The sequence below is a fragment of the Chrysochloris asiatica genome, unplaced genomic scaffold (genome assembly GCF_000296735.1).
Source record: "Chrysochloris asiatica unplaced genomic scaffold, ChrAsi1.0 scaffold00101, whole genome shotgun sequence".
Taxonomy (NCBI): Eukaryota; Metazoa; Chordata; class Mammalia; order Afrosoricida; family Chrysochloridae; genus Chrysochloris; species Chrysochloris asiatica.
Genome location: NW_006408619.1, coordinates 4,465,879 through 4,482,819, shown reverse-complemented (window position 1 = coordinate 4,482,819; position 16,941 = coordinate 4,465,879). Strand labels below are relative to the sequence as shown.

Here is a 16,941-nt window from a genome sequence, read left to right as displayed (position 1 = left end):
AGTTATGGTGTTGGAGGAGAATATTGAAAGTGCATGATCTTCCAAAAGAACAAATAGATCCATTTTGGAAGAAGTGCAGCCAGAGTGTTCCTTAGCGGCCAAGATGTCTAAACTCCATCTCTCATACTTTGGACATATTGTCAGGAGGGACCAGTCATTGGAGAAGGATATCATGTTTGGTAAGGTATAGGGTCAGAGAAAAAGAGGAAGACCCCCAGCAAGATGAATTGGCCAGGTGGCAGCATTGATGGACTCAATCATGGCAACAGTAGTGAGGTTGTCCCAGGATCTGGCAGTGTTTCTTTCTGCTGTGCATAAGGTCGCGATGGGTCGGTACCAACTCGATGGCACCCAATAACAATAACATACATTGGAACCGACTTGACGGCACTTAACAACCATAACAATGTTGATAAATATAAAGGTCTTCATATTTGGGAATGGAAAACAAATGAGAAGTTTAGGTTTTCCGTTTGTTTTTGTCTTAGGTATAGGGGATCTGAGAGAAAAAGTCTTTGGTTTGTTTATGTTTTGTTTTAGGTAAGGGACCTTGAGAAGGAAAGCCATCTGGATAAGGAAGATATGAGTGGCCTCTACTCAGCTATTTTTAACCATATAAAGCAATGGAGGAAAAGTGATCAACTTAGTTGTATATAGTAAGATATGGATGGAAAACAGAAATTTGAAGAGGACATAAATTGAACTTTTTAGTAAAATTTCAAGGATTCCTAATGATAACATGACCACATGTATACTCATACATAGAAGAAGCCTAGAGCATATTGCATGCAATATAATCAACTATTTTTAGTTACAGGGAGTTGTATCTAGAAGGTGAAGGATTTTTCTTCATTATTACAAAGCTAAAAAAGACCATAGAGGACCATGTGTAGGTTCATGAGGCTTATAATTGAGTTTGTGGTATAAATTCAGGTTTACAAACTCAAAACCCACAGCTGTCCAGTCAATTATGACTCCCAGCGACACTGTGGAAGGTTTCAGAGGCTGTACATTTCTGTGGGAGCAGACAGCCTCATCTCCATGAGCCACTCACCTTTGGTCAGCAGCCCAATGCTTATCCTACAGGGCCACTGTTGTTATTGTTAAGTGACATCAAGTTGGTTCCTACTCATAGCTACCCAGTATAGTGTTTCCAAAGAGTAGCAGGTGATTTTGAACTGCTGACTGTGCAGTTCAAACTGACCTATGATTCAGTTCTTATCCTACAGCACCACACCAGGACTCCATTGTTGTTGCTTTTGTTAGGTGCTATTGAGTTGGTACGGATCATAGCGACATTATGCACAGCAGAACGAAACACTGCCTGATCCTGGGCCAACCTTACTACTGTTGCCATGCTTGAGCCCATTGATGCTGCCACTTTACCAGTCCATCTCACTAGGGGTCTTCCTCTTTATCTTTGACCCTCCACCCTACCATACATGATATCCTTCTCCAGCGACTGGTCCCTACTGACAATATGTCCAAAGTATGAGAGATGAAGTTTGGCCATCCTGGCCTTCAAGGACCACTCTGGCTGCAATTATTCCAACACAGATTTGTTTGTTCTTTGGGCAGCCCATGGCACTTTCACTATTCTCCTCCAACACCATAACTCAAATGCATCAATTCTTCTATGGTCTTCATTATGCACTGTCCAGAATCCACATGCATACAAAGCTATTGAAAATACCAGCGCTTGGGTTTCAAACTCTTATTTATTATCTGTCCTTTTCTGAAATTCAATTTTATCCTCTAAAAGTGGGGCTAATAAAGGTACTTATTTTCTTTTGTCACCGGGTTTTTGTGAGGAACTGTACTGTATAAATATTTTTTATACATAATTAAAATATTTAAGTTATAACTCATGAACAGTTTTATAGGATGTTCTGGGATTTCTTCTGATGAAATGTATTACATGTTTTTGCCACAATAACCACATACAATTAGTTTGTTTATCCTTGCTAATTGAGAAAATTATTCAGGTAATACAAAATTTGTTTTATTTTTTTTTAAAAAAAGATTATGTTTTATAGTATATTTGCTTTATAATTATGTTTACCCTAAATTCTTAAATAATTTGCAAGCATCTGAAAATGAACTTATGCAGAACTGAACTCATTACTCCCCCAAAAGTCTTGCTGTCTTTCTCATACATTCCTTCATGGGCATTAAACTATTCACCCACCATCCAAAGTAGAATTATTCTAATCTTTTCCCTTCATCTCTATGATTTTTGGAAACTGAGCACCCTTGTAGGTCACTAGCAATTATTAACATTTTCCGAGCACTCACTACATGCCAGACACTATATTCAGCCCATTGCAATCAGATGATTGTACCCATGAAGAAGATATCATTAGTACCCATGATTCATAAATAGGAAATCCAAGATACAAAGTGTTTCAGCATCCTTTTCAAGGGCACAAAGATATCTAATGGCAGAACCCAGATTTGAGCTCCTAGGAATCAGAATATAGGGTTTGAATGCTTACAACTACTCTATGCTGGCTTCTATGTCTTCACTACCATCCTAATTCCAGATTTCCAACCAAATGAATACATTAAAATGTATGATATTAGCCATTTTATATTATCTTTAGTAAAATTTTACTTGCATGCATTATTAATGGTATGGTCCGATGATTTCTGCATTGCCTTGGGATGGGCACATATATAGATCACTTCCTGTCAGTTGACCAGGCAGTTGTCTTCCAAATGTCTTGGCATAGATGAGTGAGTGCTGCATCCATTCTTTGAAAGATTTCCATTTGTATTCCATCAATTCCTAGTGCCTTGTTCTGTGCCAGTGACTTCAATGCACCTTGGACTTCTTCCTTCAATATCATTGGCTCTTGATCATATGCTACCTCTTGAAATGGTTGAACATTGACCATTTCTTTTTGGTACAGTAAGTGTGTATTCCTTTCATCTTATTTCGATGCTGTCTACATCATTCAATATTTTGCCCATACTTCAATACTGCAGGTCTAGGCTTGATTTTTTTCTTCCATTCCCTCACCTTGATAGAACCTGAGTGTGTTCTTCCTTTTTGGTTTTCTAACTCCAGGACTTTGCACATTTTGTTATAATATTTGATGTTGCCTTCTCAAGTTGCCCTTTGAAAATTTCTATTCAGTTATTTTACCTCTTCATTTCTTCCATTTGCTTCAGCATCTCTGTGCTGGAGAGCAAGTTTCAGAGTCTCTTTTGACATCCATTTTGGTCTTTTCCTTCTTTCTTGTCTTCTTAATGACTTTTTGCTTTCTTCCTGTATGATGTTCTTACTGTCATCACACAACCCTTCTGATCTTTGGTTTTTTTATCTAGTGCATCAAATCTGTTCTTCAGGTGATTTCTAAAGTTGGGATATGCTCAAGGTCAGGAATCCTGGTGTGGCACTGTGGGTTATGAACCAGACTGCAAGGTCAGTTTGAACCTCAAGTTCGACAGTTAAAGCTCACCAGCTGCTTGTTGAAAACCCTATAAAGGGTGACTATGAGTCAGAACCAACTTCATGCCACCTAAGTAAATGTTCAAGGCCATATTTGGCTCTCCTGGAGTCTTTTTCATTTTCTTCAGCTTCAACCTGAACTTCCATCTGAGCAATTGATGATCTGTTTCACTGTCTTTCCCTGACCTTGTTTTGGCTGATGATATGGAGCTTTTCCATTGCCTCTTTCCACAGATATAGTCGATTTTATTTCTGTGTTTTCCATCTGGTGAAGTCTATGTGTATAGTCATCTTTGATGTCGTTTAAAAAAGGTTTTTGCAATGTAGGAGCCATTGGTCTTCCAAAATTCTATCATGTGATCTCCAGCATCATTTCTATCACCAAGACCACATTTTCCTACAGCTGATCCCTCCTCTTTGTTTCTAACTTTTGCATTCCAATGGGCAGTAAATTATCAATACATCTTGATTACATGTTTTATCAGTTTCAGACTTAAGAAGTTGGTAGAATTCTTCAATTTCATCCTCACTGGCTTTAGTAGTTAGTGCATAAATTTAAGTAATAGTGGTATTAACAAGTCTTCCTTGTAGGCATATAGGTATTATCCTATCACAGACAGTGTTGTACTTCAAGATAGATGTTGATATGTTCTTTTTGGTAATGACTATGATACTATTCCATTTCAATTTGTCATTCTGGCATAGGAAACCATGTGATTGTCAGATTCAGAATGGCCAGTACCACAGTACCACTCCACTTCAGCTCACTAATGCCTAAGATATCGATATTTATGCGCTCCATTTCATTTTTTACAATTTTCTATTTTCTTAGACTCATACTTCATACATTCCATGTTCCAATTATTAATGGATGTTTACCACCATTTCTCATCATTTTGAGTTGTACCCCCTCAGAAAATTAAGGTTCTGAGGGCTTTCTTCCATTCGCATAATAAAGGTCAACTCTACTTTGTAGAGGCAGCTCTTACCCAGTCTCAGTTTTGTGCCTTTTAACCTGAGGGGGCTCATCTTCTGGCACTATATATGACAATATTCTAGTCTTCTTCATCATGTTCCAATATTCATTATTCTGGTGCTATCTGACAGTGTTTCACTGCTATTATAAGGTTTTCAGTGACTAAATATTCTGAAGTAATCCACACCTCCTTCTTCCTAGTCTGTCTTCATCTGGAAGGTCAGCTGAAACCTGTCTACCATGTGTGATACTGCTGGGATTGAAAATACCCATGGCATAGACTCCAGAATCACAGCAACACACAAGCCACCACAGTATGACAAAGTGATAGAAAAGTGGAGGTGCAAGGCAATGGTGAGCACCAAATGTAAAAGTTGCACAACAATAAATACTTATGTGAAATGGTAGAAGCTAAGAAGCTAAAGTGAAAAGTTTTACAATCTTTTCTATCTCCTCCAATCAGACTCAGAAGAAGGCAAGATTCTTGGCCTTAACTTTTGTTGGAGTGACCAGGTCAAAGTGGAAAAGGAAAAAAAAAAAGATAAATTTAAAAGGCCTAAACTCTACAAAGGAGTCCTGGTGTGGCACTATATGTATATGCATCAGACTGCAAAGTCATTTGAACTGCAAGGTCGGTGGTTCAAGCTCACCAGATGCTCCTTGGAAACTCTATACAGGGTCGCTATGGGTTGCAACTGACTCAACGCTACTTAACAACAGCAAAACTCTAGAATACTCAGTGTTTGAAAATTGGCTGGGATTATTTTGAGTCACTACCATGTGAGTGCAGATTATTAATAGTGAGAAAGATAAGCACAACAAATATAAGATGGTTTGGATTCATTTTACTAATATACACTCCTTTTGTATATTGCCAAAACCCAAGTAATATTTTTGTTTAAATAGGTTTGGAACCTCAACTGAGTTCTTGAAAGAAAAGCTGTGTCAGTAAAGGTCTGCAATGTGTGAGGGATTTATACAGGTCACTCTTGTGACTGGAACTCTCCCTTTAACTTCACCGCACAGATAGATGATCTCTTGGTCTCTTCCTTGTATCTACATTTCACTTAGTCAAACCCTTTATTTCAGTACAATTTATTCATGCAGTGTATCAGAATGATCTGTTTACATGACCATACACATATATACACACTCCCTGCAGATTGTGAAGGTCTCATGTCAGGGATTGAATAATATTTATCTTTGTATTTCTAATATCTTCCCTAGTTCCTAGTCCTGACGCCTGAAGAGATGGAAATCCCAGGGCAAGAAAGGGGTAAAGTTCAGTTCCTCTAATTCTAACTCCTTTTATTAAAGATTTCCATAGAGAGGTCTTTATGCCCTTGCAGTCAATATTTTGAGTTCTAATATTTGTCAGAAGCAGCACTGTACAGGGGAAAAAATGACTTATACAGAAGACAAGAGGCTAGAATTCTAGAGCTACCTCTGCCACTAACTAGTTAGGTAACCTACAAAGGCCAGCTCACGTCCTTAACCTCAACTGCACACTGTTGTTGTTGTTTGTAAGTGCCATTCACTTAGTTTTCACTAATAACAACCCTTTATCGGGTTTCCAAGGAGCGGCTGTTGAGTTTAAACTGCCGACCTTGTGGTTCAAACCAACCTTGACACCTAGTGCTTATCTTAGGGTGCCAAATCAGGACTCTAAATGGACACGCTGTTGTTTTTAAGTGCCATCGAGTCCATTCTGACCCATAGTGAACCTGAGAACTCTTGACTTTTAAACTAAAAAATTCACTTATATGTGACCTCACCTACTCCTGGTGGTTCAACCTCACCAGCCACTCCTTGAAAACCCTATACAAGGTTGCTATGGGTTGGAACTGACTTGATGGCACTTAACAACAACAACACTCACCACCTACTCCTCTGAAATCCTATATAGTGTCACTATGAGTCGGAACTGACTTGATGGCAGATAACAACAACCCTGAGAAGGGATGGTGGTGAGGGGGAGCAAAACACAGAAATTACAAGAGTAAGAGATTTTCATTCACTTGAGTTTCTATTTTATTTGAACCACTGTGTCACTTCAAGTTCCCCCAACTGGAAAGTCAGTCCTGTTCTTCATACCTGGTCAGGTGTCTCAGAAAGAGACAAAGGCCAGAGAGGATGGGAAATGATTTGCAAAGAAGCCAAAAGGGGAATTCTGTAACTGTGTATTTTCCCACTTTGTTCTAATTTAAAACCACTTACAAGTGACAACTCCCAGCCCAAAGCAGGTGCAATGTGGTAGCTCATTACACCCTTGGGACCCTGTGTAAATCTTTTTCCTGAGAGCAGCTATTGTCTTCCAAGGAAAAGCTTTTAGCATAATGGCAGGCTGAAGAGAGCATTGCTTTTGTAAGAATATTTAAAAAAGAAGAAGAAGAAAGAAAGAGAAAGGTATTCTTTATCAACTGTAAATGCAACCTCCTGCCTCCCCACCCCCCACCCCCCACTTCAGGCCCCCTAGAAAGAACTGCATGAGCAACTGGAGGTGTTGTGAGATGATCTCACCTCCAGAGATATATAAAGGTTACCTCTGCTCTTGTAAATTACAATAAATCAGGGTGAAGGTGCCTCAGATTGCAAAAATAGCAGATCCACCCTCTCCCATTTACCTTTGCATTTTCTTGCCTCTCACTCATCAGTGAGTCAGTCTGTGGCTATTTGGAGGATGAGAGCTTCTGAGACAAGAATGACATTTTCTCTCAGAAAAATTTCCCCCCAAAATAGTTCCTGCTCTTAACTAATTCTTGAGGACAGCTAGGATAATATATTTTAGGGTCTGTAAATATAAATGTCTAATGTGGGGAATTGTCAATAAGCTCCTGAAAATAAAGAAATCAACATTAGTCACAGAGAAGTACTTCCCCCAAATAAAACAGAACTCAGCTTTGATTGGTAGGGTGATTTCAAGTACAAGATTATAAGAGAAATGGACAGAAGACAGAAAAGGTAACAAAGGGTGGTTGTTGTTATTGGTAAGTGTCATTGAATGGGTCCTAACCCATAGCAACCCTGTATAGGGTTTCCTTGCAGTCCAGCACTTATCCTACAGTGCCACACCAGACCTGGAAGCCACTTATTCATCCTTCACAAGGACAGGAAGCAGAACAGAGAGGGATGACCAGAGCTGAACTCAAACCGTCCCCAAGCTGCCTGCATAGAAGAGGGTACATGGAGTAGAAGAGACTCTCCATGACTACTTCCTGAAGGATTTGACTGTTAGGGTTCCTGGTGTGGGGTTGTAGGATCAGCCTTGGACTGTGAACCACAAGTTCAAACCCACCAGCTGCTCCTCAGAAACCCGCCGACATTGCAGTTCAAACCGACTTTCTAGTCCAGTGCATTATCCCACAGTGCCACACTTGAACTCCAACAAAAGCACGGTGTTCTTCAATAAGCAGTATTTTGATTGTGTGAATCTTCAGGGATTTCCCAGGGCCAGGCAGAAACTGGAGTATCTTTGGCATGTGGATGGAGAGCTGGGGTCTCTTTTCTGAGTTACCACTCATATCCTGTGTGGCACTGTGGGATAAACACTGGACCGCAGGCTTGAGCTGCAAGGTTGGCAGTTCAAACTCATTAGCCACTCCTTGGAAACCCTGTACAGTGCCACTAGGAGTTGGCACCAACTTGACAGCACCAACAACAAACAACAAGCCTTGTGGCTGATTATGCATCTTCAGTGGGTCTGACATGCCTCAGCCATGCACAGTGCTGGCAAGATGTAGCCCCTGCCTGCACAGCAAAGGTCAGTCAACAATAACAATTTTATTTTTGTTTTTGACTGGTGGTTTCTGTCTCCGCTTGTATATTGTTTCTGTCTTTGGTCCTTTTGGTATCACTCTTTTCCCAGGGGTTGGAGCTTTCTCCCCGTACCTTACCCAAGAAGAGACAGCAACTGTGCTCATACAGCCAACCTACAAGCACATCCTGTAATACCCCACTATCTGGACAAGAGCCAAAACCAGCTGCAAGGCATTACATGAACAGGCAGTGATAAATAGTCCCACCCTGGTCAAGTTTGGAGCTGGGTCCCAGAGTCAGAAGTCATAAGCAGCAGCCTTCAGGTTTCCTCTCTGTGCCATTGGAAAACTGTGGGTACAATGCTGGACCTTTTGGGGGTGTGCTCCCACCCACCTGAAGGCGTTTGGGCTGGACAGTGAGGGTGCACTCAAAGTGAAGAGAAAAGATGGAAAATCGGTCAAACCTTTCCCTCCAGACACACAGCTCCACAGCTTCTAGTACTGGGTCACTGCCTCCGCTTTTATGTTGGGGTTTTACAAATTGTGTATACAGTTTGTCTGTCAGGCCATCCCTGATTTTTTCTTGCTGGTAGGCAGAAGTAAAGGGTCCCACACAAATTAACTTTAGGGCTGGGACCCAGAATCCATCCTCATAAGCAACCACCAAAAAATCTGGCTGTGGGACCAATGAGGGTCTTCCTTTCTGTGCCATGGGAAAGCTGTGGGCTCAATGCTGGACTGTTTTGGGGATGCGCGCCCACCCGCCTGAAGGTGCCCAGGCTGAGCAGAGAAGGCATGCCAGAGAAGAGAAGGAAGAAATGTGTAGAATCCCCCAACAACTCCTTTTGCAAATGTCCCTGCACTGTGTTTTAACTCCAGTTCTCTGTGCCGGGTCACTATGCCAATAAGGCTGCGGCCCCGCCCTCTAAACTCAGCCTAGGTGGGGTGACTGCAGAGGGAGTCCTGTGTCTGGATGGATTCCTAAATCGTGATATTTATATATTATATTTATATAATATTATAATCCCCTTTATACCATGATTTTTTCCACGAGTGGGTGTGAGAGAGTGACACCCTGCATCTTATACTTGATCCAGAGCTCTGGGGCTGTTCTGTGAAAGCAGCTTCTCTGGGTTTTCAGCTCCTCTTCCATGGAGCCTGTCCTACCTGCCTCTGCCTCTGCCTCTGCCAAAACCAGAAATCCCTAATGCAATTTCTTGACTGCTGTTTCCATGAGTATTGATTATGGTTCCAAATCTTTGACAACTTCAATCTTTTCTCCATTTATCATAATGCTATTTATTGATACCATTGTGAGGAGTTTAGTTTTCCTTACATTGAGGTGCAACCCATCTTAAAGGCTGTAGTCTCTGATCTTCATCAGGAAGCATTTTAAATATTTTTTTGTTTTGTTTTCAGCAAGCAAGGTTGTATCATTTGTCTTCCTCCAGTCCTGATGCCATGTTCTTCATATAATCCAGTTACTCAGATTATTTGCTCAACATACAGCTTGAATAAGTAAGGATATAACCCTGACAAACATCTTTCCTGGTTTTAAACTGTTCAATATCCCATTTTGCTGTTTGAATGATTAGCTCTTGGTCTATGTACAGGTTTCTCATGTGCACATTTAAGTGTTCTGGAACACTCATCTTTCACAATGTTATCCATAGTTAGTTATGATCCACACAGTCAAAAGCCTTTGTGTAGTTCCAATCCAATAAAGCAGATTCCTCCGTGTCCTCCAACACACACAAAAATCATGTATCTCCCATTCTTGAAAATATACAAGCTAAAAGAAAATATGACTTCTTGACTTTGTTGTTGTTAAGTGCCGTCGAGTCAGTTATAACCCATAGTGACTTTGTATGGGCTTACCAAGCTTGGAAGTCACATATTGAAAGGGTCTGCTAATCAAAGTACTTAACATATAATGTCTTAAAGGATTTAATTGGGCAAAATGCAATAGTTCAAGTATTTCTTTAATCAAAAACAATAACAGAGAATAATCTTTGAAAGTATTAGAAGCAATTTCTTGGGGCAACCTTGCCTATCAAGCCTTGTCTCAAAACTGGATCCTCTGAAGCCTTTCACTGAAACCTGTTGGAGCTTTTGATCCATTCTCTTCCACACTTGAACTCCTGATGTAGTGATGTTGGTTAATGAGCTGGATTGCAAAATCGACTTGAACTGGGGGGTCTGTAGTTCAAGTTTGCCAGCTGCCCCTTGGAAACTGTATACACAGTTGCTATGCAAATCTGAGACATTCTAGCTCCGTCCACATACAGAATCCTATTAGTTTTAAAGGACCTGTACTTCCTAGTTTCCCAAAGCTTCACCCATCGCCAAAGAGTTTTTGATGCTAGGAGGAACTCTTTATTCTTTTGTAATAGCTCCTTCTTATCATCAATGTCTCCACAAGCCCATCTCTTCCATGAAGGCTACAGTGACAATTTCTCAGACAACTTCCCTGTACACTGTCCAAGTGAAAAGGGCAGAGTCACATTGCTCTTTGACATATGCCAGCATGTTGGCTCTGAGGCCTCAGATATCACTGTGTAAAAAAAGACATTCTTCTCTCTTAAGGGCACTGTGAAATTCCCCAAGTCGTGATTAAGTTCATACCAGGCAAAACTGGCCACTATGGAACAAAAACTGTATATAAATACATAGGCGAATAAGGGTTAAATGTTTTCAGTAAACTGACTTTTTGTATTATTTTGTTTGTGTTCTTAAACAAAATGCCTTGGAAAATAAATCAAGCCAAATAAATGTTTCTGAGAGGCTCTCTGGAGCTCAGGTCCTGAGAAAGGCTAAACGTAATCAATACTTTTTCCTTGATGAGCCCCAGGGCCAGCATGTTAGACTAGTTACCACATGCTAACCAGTCTTGGAATAGGAGAGGTCTTCTGGTGCACCTGGAGACCTGGAGGGGTGCTATAGGTTTGACACTCGATGCCAAGGTCAGTTTGAACTGTAAGGTCAGCGGTTCAAATTCACCAGCCACTCCTCAGAAGCCCTACACAGGGTCGCTGTGAGTTGAAACCAACTTGATGGAACTTAACAACAACCTTTTGTGCCTAGTCTCTTACTTCAATGATTCCTAAAGTAGGGCTGAGGGGTGGAAGGTTTTACGGTACACAAATACATCTTTATGAGAGACAATCAATGAGGTAATCATTGAACCAGATGCTAGCTAAATTGCAGGTAAATACAACCCCATGAAGGAGGTGACTTGGTCCCCGGAAGGAAGGAAGCAGGTAAAAGACAATTTAGGCTCACCTAGAGGCAGGAGACTATGGAGTTGTGGGCTCGTGTGCTGATTTCTCTTCCTAAATCAATGACTCACTCACATTCTGTAGTTCAAAGTAAGTTAAGTGGTTTTATTTCTGATTCTAAGATGTGGTTAATTGCATTTTGGAGGGTAGATGGTGTTTTAATTTTTTTTTCTTCTATAAACAAGCAATAGCATGTGTTCATGTATATATTACAACTTACTGGATAATTTAATTTAAATTCTATAGCAGGTTTGAGATGGTCCTCCCAACACTAGGAGCCAGACTGTGCAATCTCACCTCTCCACTGTGGTTTAGGGGTCTGAAGAAAGGTATTAGAGCTAAAATAATCTTTTCCCTCCCCTTCCAATCACAGTTCCTAAGACATCAACCTGGAAATACATTTATTTGGTTGGAAAAGGAACATGACAATTCACTTAGAAGAGGGAACACATTATACATATACGAGGGAACTTCAAAAAGCTTGTGGAAAATTCTTTTATCTCTCATTCCAATTTTCTATGAACTTTTTGAAGCCAACTCATATTTGTGCTCAAGTTGGCATGAGGTTCTCTAACAAGCTAGATTCCAGTGAGTCCCCATCTAAGGTATAACTACTGGTCAATCAACTACAACATTGTTGTTGTTGTTGCTAAGTGTTGTCGAGTCAGTTCCAACCCATAGCAATCCTGTACAGGGTTTCCAAGGAACAACTGGTGAGCTTCAACTGCCAACTTTGCAGTTCAAACAGATTTGCAGTCTGGCGCATTAACCCACAGCATCACACCAGGACTCCATCTGAAGCATAGGGTGAAGAAAATCAAAGACACATGGAAAGAAATAAGTCAAAGGATAATGCGACCACACAACCCCTGTCTCCTCGATCCTGAAACCAGAAGAACTAGATGGTGGCTGGCTACCACTAATGATCACTCTGAAAAGGATCACAATAGAGGCTACTGGACAGAGTAGGAGAAAACTGGACAGAAATCAAAGTGATAAAATTATTTTTAAAACCAGGTTTACTGATCTGATAAAAACAAAAACAAAACAAAACAAAAAAAAACGGAAAAAACCCTAAGCTCGTAGCCTGTATTCACTCTTCAGACCTGAAATGGAAATTTTCAACAAATGATAGTCTACAAGGTAAACAATAGCACCAGGGACGAATGCACACCTAACAATGAACCAGATGAGATAGAATGGCAGACTTGGCCCCGGGATAAAACTCAGAAGGCAACAATGGAGGAGAGGAAATGGGAAAGACCATGAGACAGTGGGAAGAGCACTGTTACACTGTGGGGATTACAACCAATGTCACAAAACAAAATGGGCATTAATTCAAAAGAAAACCGATTTGCTCTGTAAACTTTCACTCAAATCACAATAACAGGTTTTAAAAACTTCCATCTTCAGAATTAGTGAAATATGATATTTGGGAATAATATACTTTATGGTTTAGTTTTTGGGTTTTTCTTGTGATCATTAAGCTATATTTTATTGTATAATGTTAAATAATTTAAGAATCTAAATGTAATGATAAAGGCATTGGAATTCATTAAAATCTTTGATTCCAGGTGATTTTCCAATAATGTGCATCTACCACCCTAAAGACCACAGTCTTTATAGATTGCATGTCAATGTAAAGAAAACAAAAATCCTCACCACTGGACCAATAAACAGCATTCTTATCAACAGAGAAAACTTTGAAGTTGTCAAGGACTTCATTCTTCGTGGATCAACTATCAACACTCATGGAAGCAGCAGTCAAGAGATCAAACAACGTATTGCATTAGGCAAATCTGTTACACAAGACCTTTTTAAAGTGTTGAAGAGCAAAGATGTCAGCTTGAGGACTAAGGTGCGCCTGACCCAAGCCATGGTATTTTCAATAACCTTATGCATGTGAAAGCTGGACAGTGACTAAGGAAGATCATAGAAGAATTGATGCCTTTGAGTTGTGGTGTTGGAGGAGAATACTGAAAGTGCCATGGACTGCCAAAAGAACCAATAGATCTGTTTTGGAAGAAGTGCAGCCAGAGTGCTCCTTGGAGGCCAGGATGGCTAAGCTTTGTCTCTCATACTTTGGACATATTGTCCGGAGGAAACAATCATTGGAGAAGGATGTCATGCTGGGTAAGGTGGAGGGTCAGAGAAAAAGAGGAAGACCTCTAACGAGATGGATTGGCCAGGTGGCATCATTGATGGCGTCAAGTGTGGCAGCGGTAGTGAGGTTGGCCCAGGATCGGACATTGTTTCGTTCTGCTGTGCATGGGGTCGCTATGAATCGGTTCTGACTCAATGGCACCTGACAACAACAACAACAACAACATTGAAAGTACCATGGGCTACCAAAAGAACAAACAGATCTATGCTAGAAGTGCAGCCAGAGTGCTCCTTGGAGGCCAGGATGGTCAAACTTCGTCTCTCATACTTCAGACATATGGTCAGGAGGGACCATTTTCTGGAGAAGAAATTCATGTTTGGTAAGGTGGAGGGTCAGAGAAAAAGAGGAAGAACCCCAACGAGATGGATTGGCAAAATGGCAGCATCAATAGGCTGAAACATGGCAACAATTGTGAGGTTGGCCCAGGACCAGGTAGTGTTTCGTTCTGCATAGGGTTGCAATGAGTTGGGACCAACTTGATGGCACCTAACAAGAACAACCCTACATTAAGGCAGTTTTTTTTATAAAGTTTCAATGGTCCCAGGGATAACTCTAATAATAACTTTTTGCATGCCATGACTGGATGTTGGAATTATTTCTTTTCCTTTTCTATTAAGAGGGAAAATAAGGATGGAGCACATAAAAAATCAATGTCTTTAGGAATCAAAGGGTTTGTCACAGTCTTTGTGGACACTTAATCCCAAACACATGAAAAGCAGCTCTGAGCATAGCCCAGGTCCTAATAAAGTCATCCACCTTTGTGAGTTTCTCTTTTTCTAAATGTAAAGAAAATGCAGTCACAGGTGTTGAAAGGGGGTTTGAATTCTAACACAGGCAATGACACCTGAACCCTTTTCATTCACAATAACAACAAAAAGTCTAGGATCAACCCCAAAAACGTCCAGTAGAAGTTAACTTGTGGCCATCATCTTTGTATGTTTTAATATGTCTTCATCTGTGTATTGTTTCATTTTTTCTTGCAAAACAACATAGGTTGTATTATCCACCACTCTGGTGCTGTAGGGTCAGCACTGGACTGCAGACCACAGGGTCAGCAGGACAAACCCACCAACTGTTCCTTAGAAATCCTCCACATGGTTGTTATGAACCAGAAGCAACTCGACAGGACCTAACACCTGCCATATAAGAAGTCAGTATACTTTATGAATAGGATTTAAAATGTGCTTTGTGGTCTTATAAATATCTGTTCTTGTAAGAAGTAGGAAATCTCCAACATTTGATGAGGGCACTTCAAGAAGGGAAATATTTTAAGAATGTCCTTCAGAGGACTTTCTGTCCATCAATTTTCTTCTTAATTCCAAAGTCAGCTTCATCCTGTTGTCAATTTCATTCCAGTCCTTTTCTGTTTTTACATAATTCTTGTTGGAACCAATTATTATGTTCACTTACCTCTGAATCTAAACAAATAGCTTCTTCATGCAAGAGTTATATCTGGACTATATGAAATTCATCATATTTTGATCAGCAAAAGAATTCTGTTTCTATCTTCCTTGGTGTCCAAATTTGCACTTATATCTTATTATTTGTTCATCATCTTCTATGGGCTTTCAAACATATATAAACTGATCTTTCAGGGCTTATTTCATTTAAAAAACTACAGCAAAAGCTACAGCCATGCTCATCCAGGAAAGGGTAGGCCTGCCGTAGGGTGCTGACCATGTCATCGTACTGCTGGGTACGGGGATGCAATAAGTCTTCCGGATACTTAGTCATGTTCACCTGGAGAAACTCAGTCATCATTATCCTCAGGACACTTCTGCTCTGTAGCGTGTGTTTGGCACCACAGGGAAGCTCTGGTAAAATATACAACTTAGTCCATTGTGATACTTTATTTCTTGCTAGAACATGTTTCACGTTCTTTCTTGGTTTCAGGACTCTTGTGTCCATCAATCCATTACCAAAGTTATCTGCTGCATAGAAAGATGACATCTGCTCCCCACAACTGGCTGGACAAGAGGACTGCTCATTCAATGGAGCTGCTTCTATTTGCTTCATCAGGGCTGTTTCTGTAGGGCTTTCAGGGGTCTTCAATCCTTGATGGTTCTGCTTGTGTTTTTAAATTAGATCCATTAGAATAACCCTTTACCCAATTTTCTTTACCAATTGTGGAACCATTTGAGCATTAAGAGCTAGAAGAGCAGCCCACTTACGTCTTGCTCTTGAAACCTATACACTAGCTCTCTTAAATTTTTCTCCATCAACCAAGTGCCGTCCTGATCAACTGGTCAAGTTTCCATTGCAAAATGCTATAGAATACACAGTTTAGGAGGCTGGCAGCCTGGATTTAAAGCACTGGTTCTAAGGGAAGTCTTTCACTCTCTGTTGGCGCTGGGAGAAGAGTTTTGTCTCCTAGAACTGGGAAAGATTGATGCCAAGACACATGGAGATCCCCAAAGAATACTAGGCATTCAGATGCTGAAAGGAGACAAAAACCTTCCCCCAGAACCAACAGAGAGATCATTGTTGTTGTTCAGTTCAATCCAGTAGGGCTTCCAAGGAGAAGCTGGTACGTTTGAACTGCTGACCTTGAAGTCAACAGTCCAATGCTTATACTGTAGTGCAAACTAGGACTCCATTTAAATATAAGCTTCTCTAACGGAGTCCTGGTGGTACAATAGGATAAGCATGGGACTACAAATAGCAAATTTGGCAGTTTAAACCCACCAGCTAGTCTGTAGGAAATAGATGAGGTAGCATTCTGCTTTCTAGCTTCAGAAATCCTATACAAGGTCCCTGTCAGTAGACATTGGACTCAATGGCAGTGAGTTTGAGATTTGGGTTTTTGAGATTGAGGTGCTGTTACTGTTAAGTCAAGTCGGTACTTGTGCCCATTCCAAATAGAGGCAATGCTATGGAATGTGAAAATAATTGAACTATATCATTAATGTCACATGCAAGTCAAATTTTGCTAAAGATAATACAAAAACGACCGCAGCCATACATTGATAAACAACTTCCAGAGGTTCAAGCCACATTCAGAAGAAGATGTGGAATAAGGGATATCATTGCTGACATCACATGGATCTTGGCTGAAAGCAAAGAAAACCAGAAGGATGTTTACCTGTGTTTTATTGACTATGTGAAGGCTTTCGAGTGTGTGGATCTTGGCAAGCTATGTACAGCATGGTGGAGAATGAATATTCCAGAACACTTTAATTGTGCCCATAAAGAACCAGTACATAGACCAAGAGGCAGTTGTCTGACCAGAACAAGGGAACACCGAATGGCTTAAAATTAGGACAGGTGTGTGCAGGGGCAATATTCTTTCACCATACTTATTCATTTAGTGTGCT

The 16,941-nt window shown here is 40.5% G+C and overlaps 1 protein-coding gene and 1 pseudogene across 1 annotated transcript in view; both read right to left on the bottom strand.

Annotated features, from left to right (window-relative positions):
- The window catches only part of LOC102818791 (cytosolic carboxypeptidase 4-like), a 1,058,651-nt gene that overhangs the window by 786,854 nt on the left and 254,856 nt on the right, over window positions 1-16,941 (bottom strand). The window lies entirely within an intron of this gene.
- On the bottom strand, window positions 14,240-15,885 carry LOC102832388 (annotated as a pseudogene).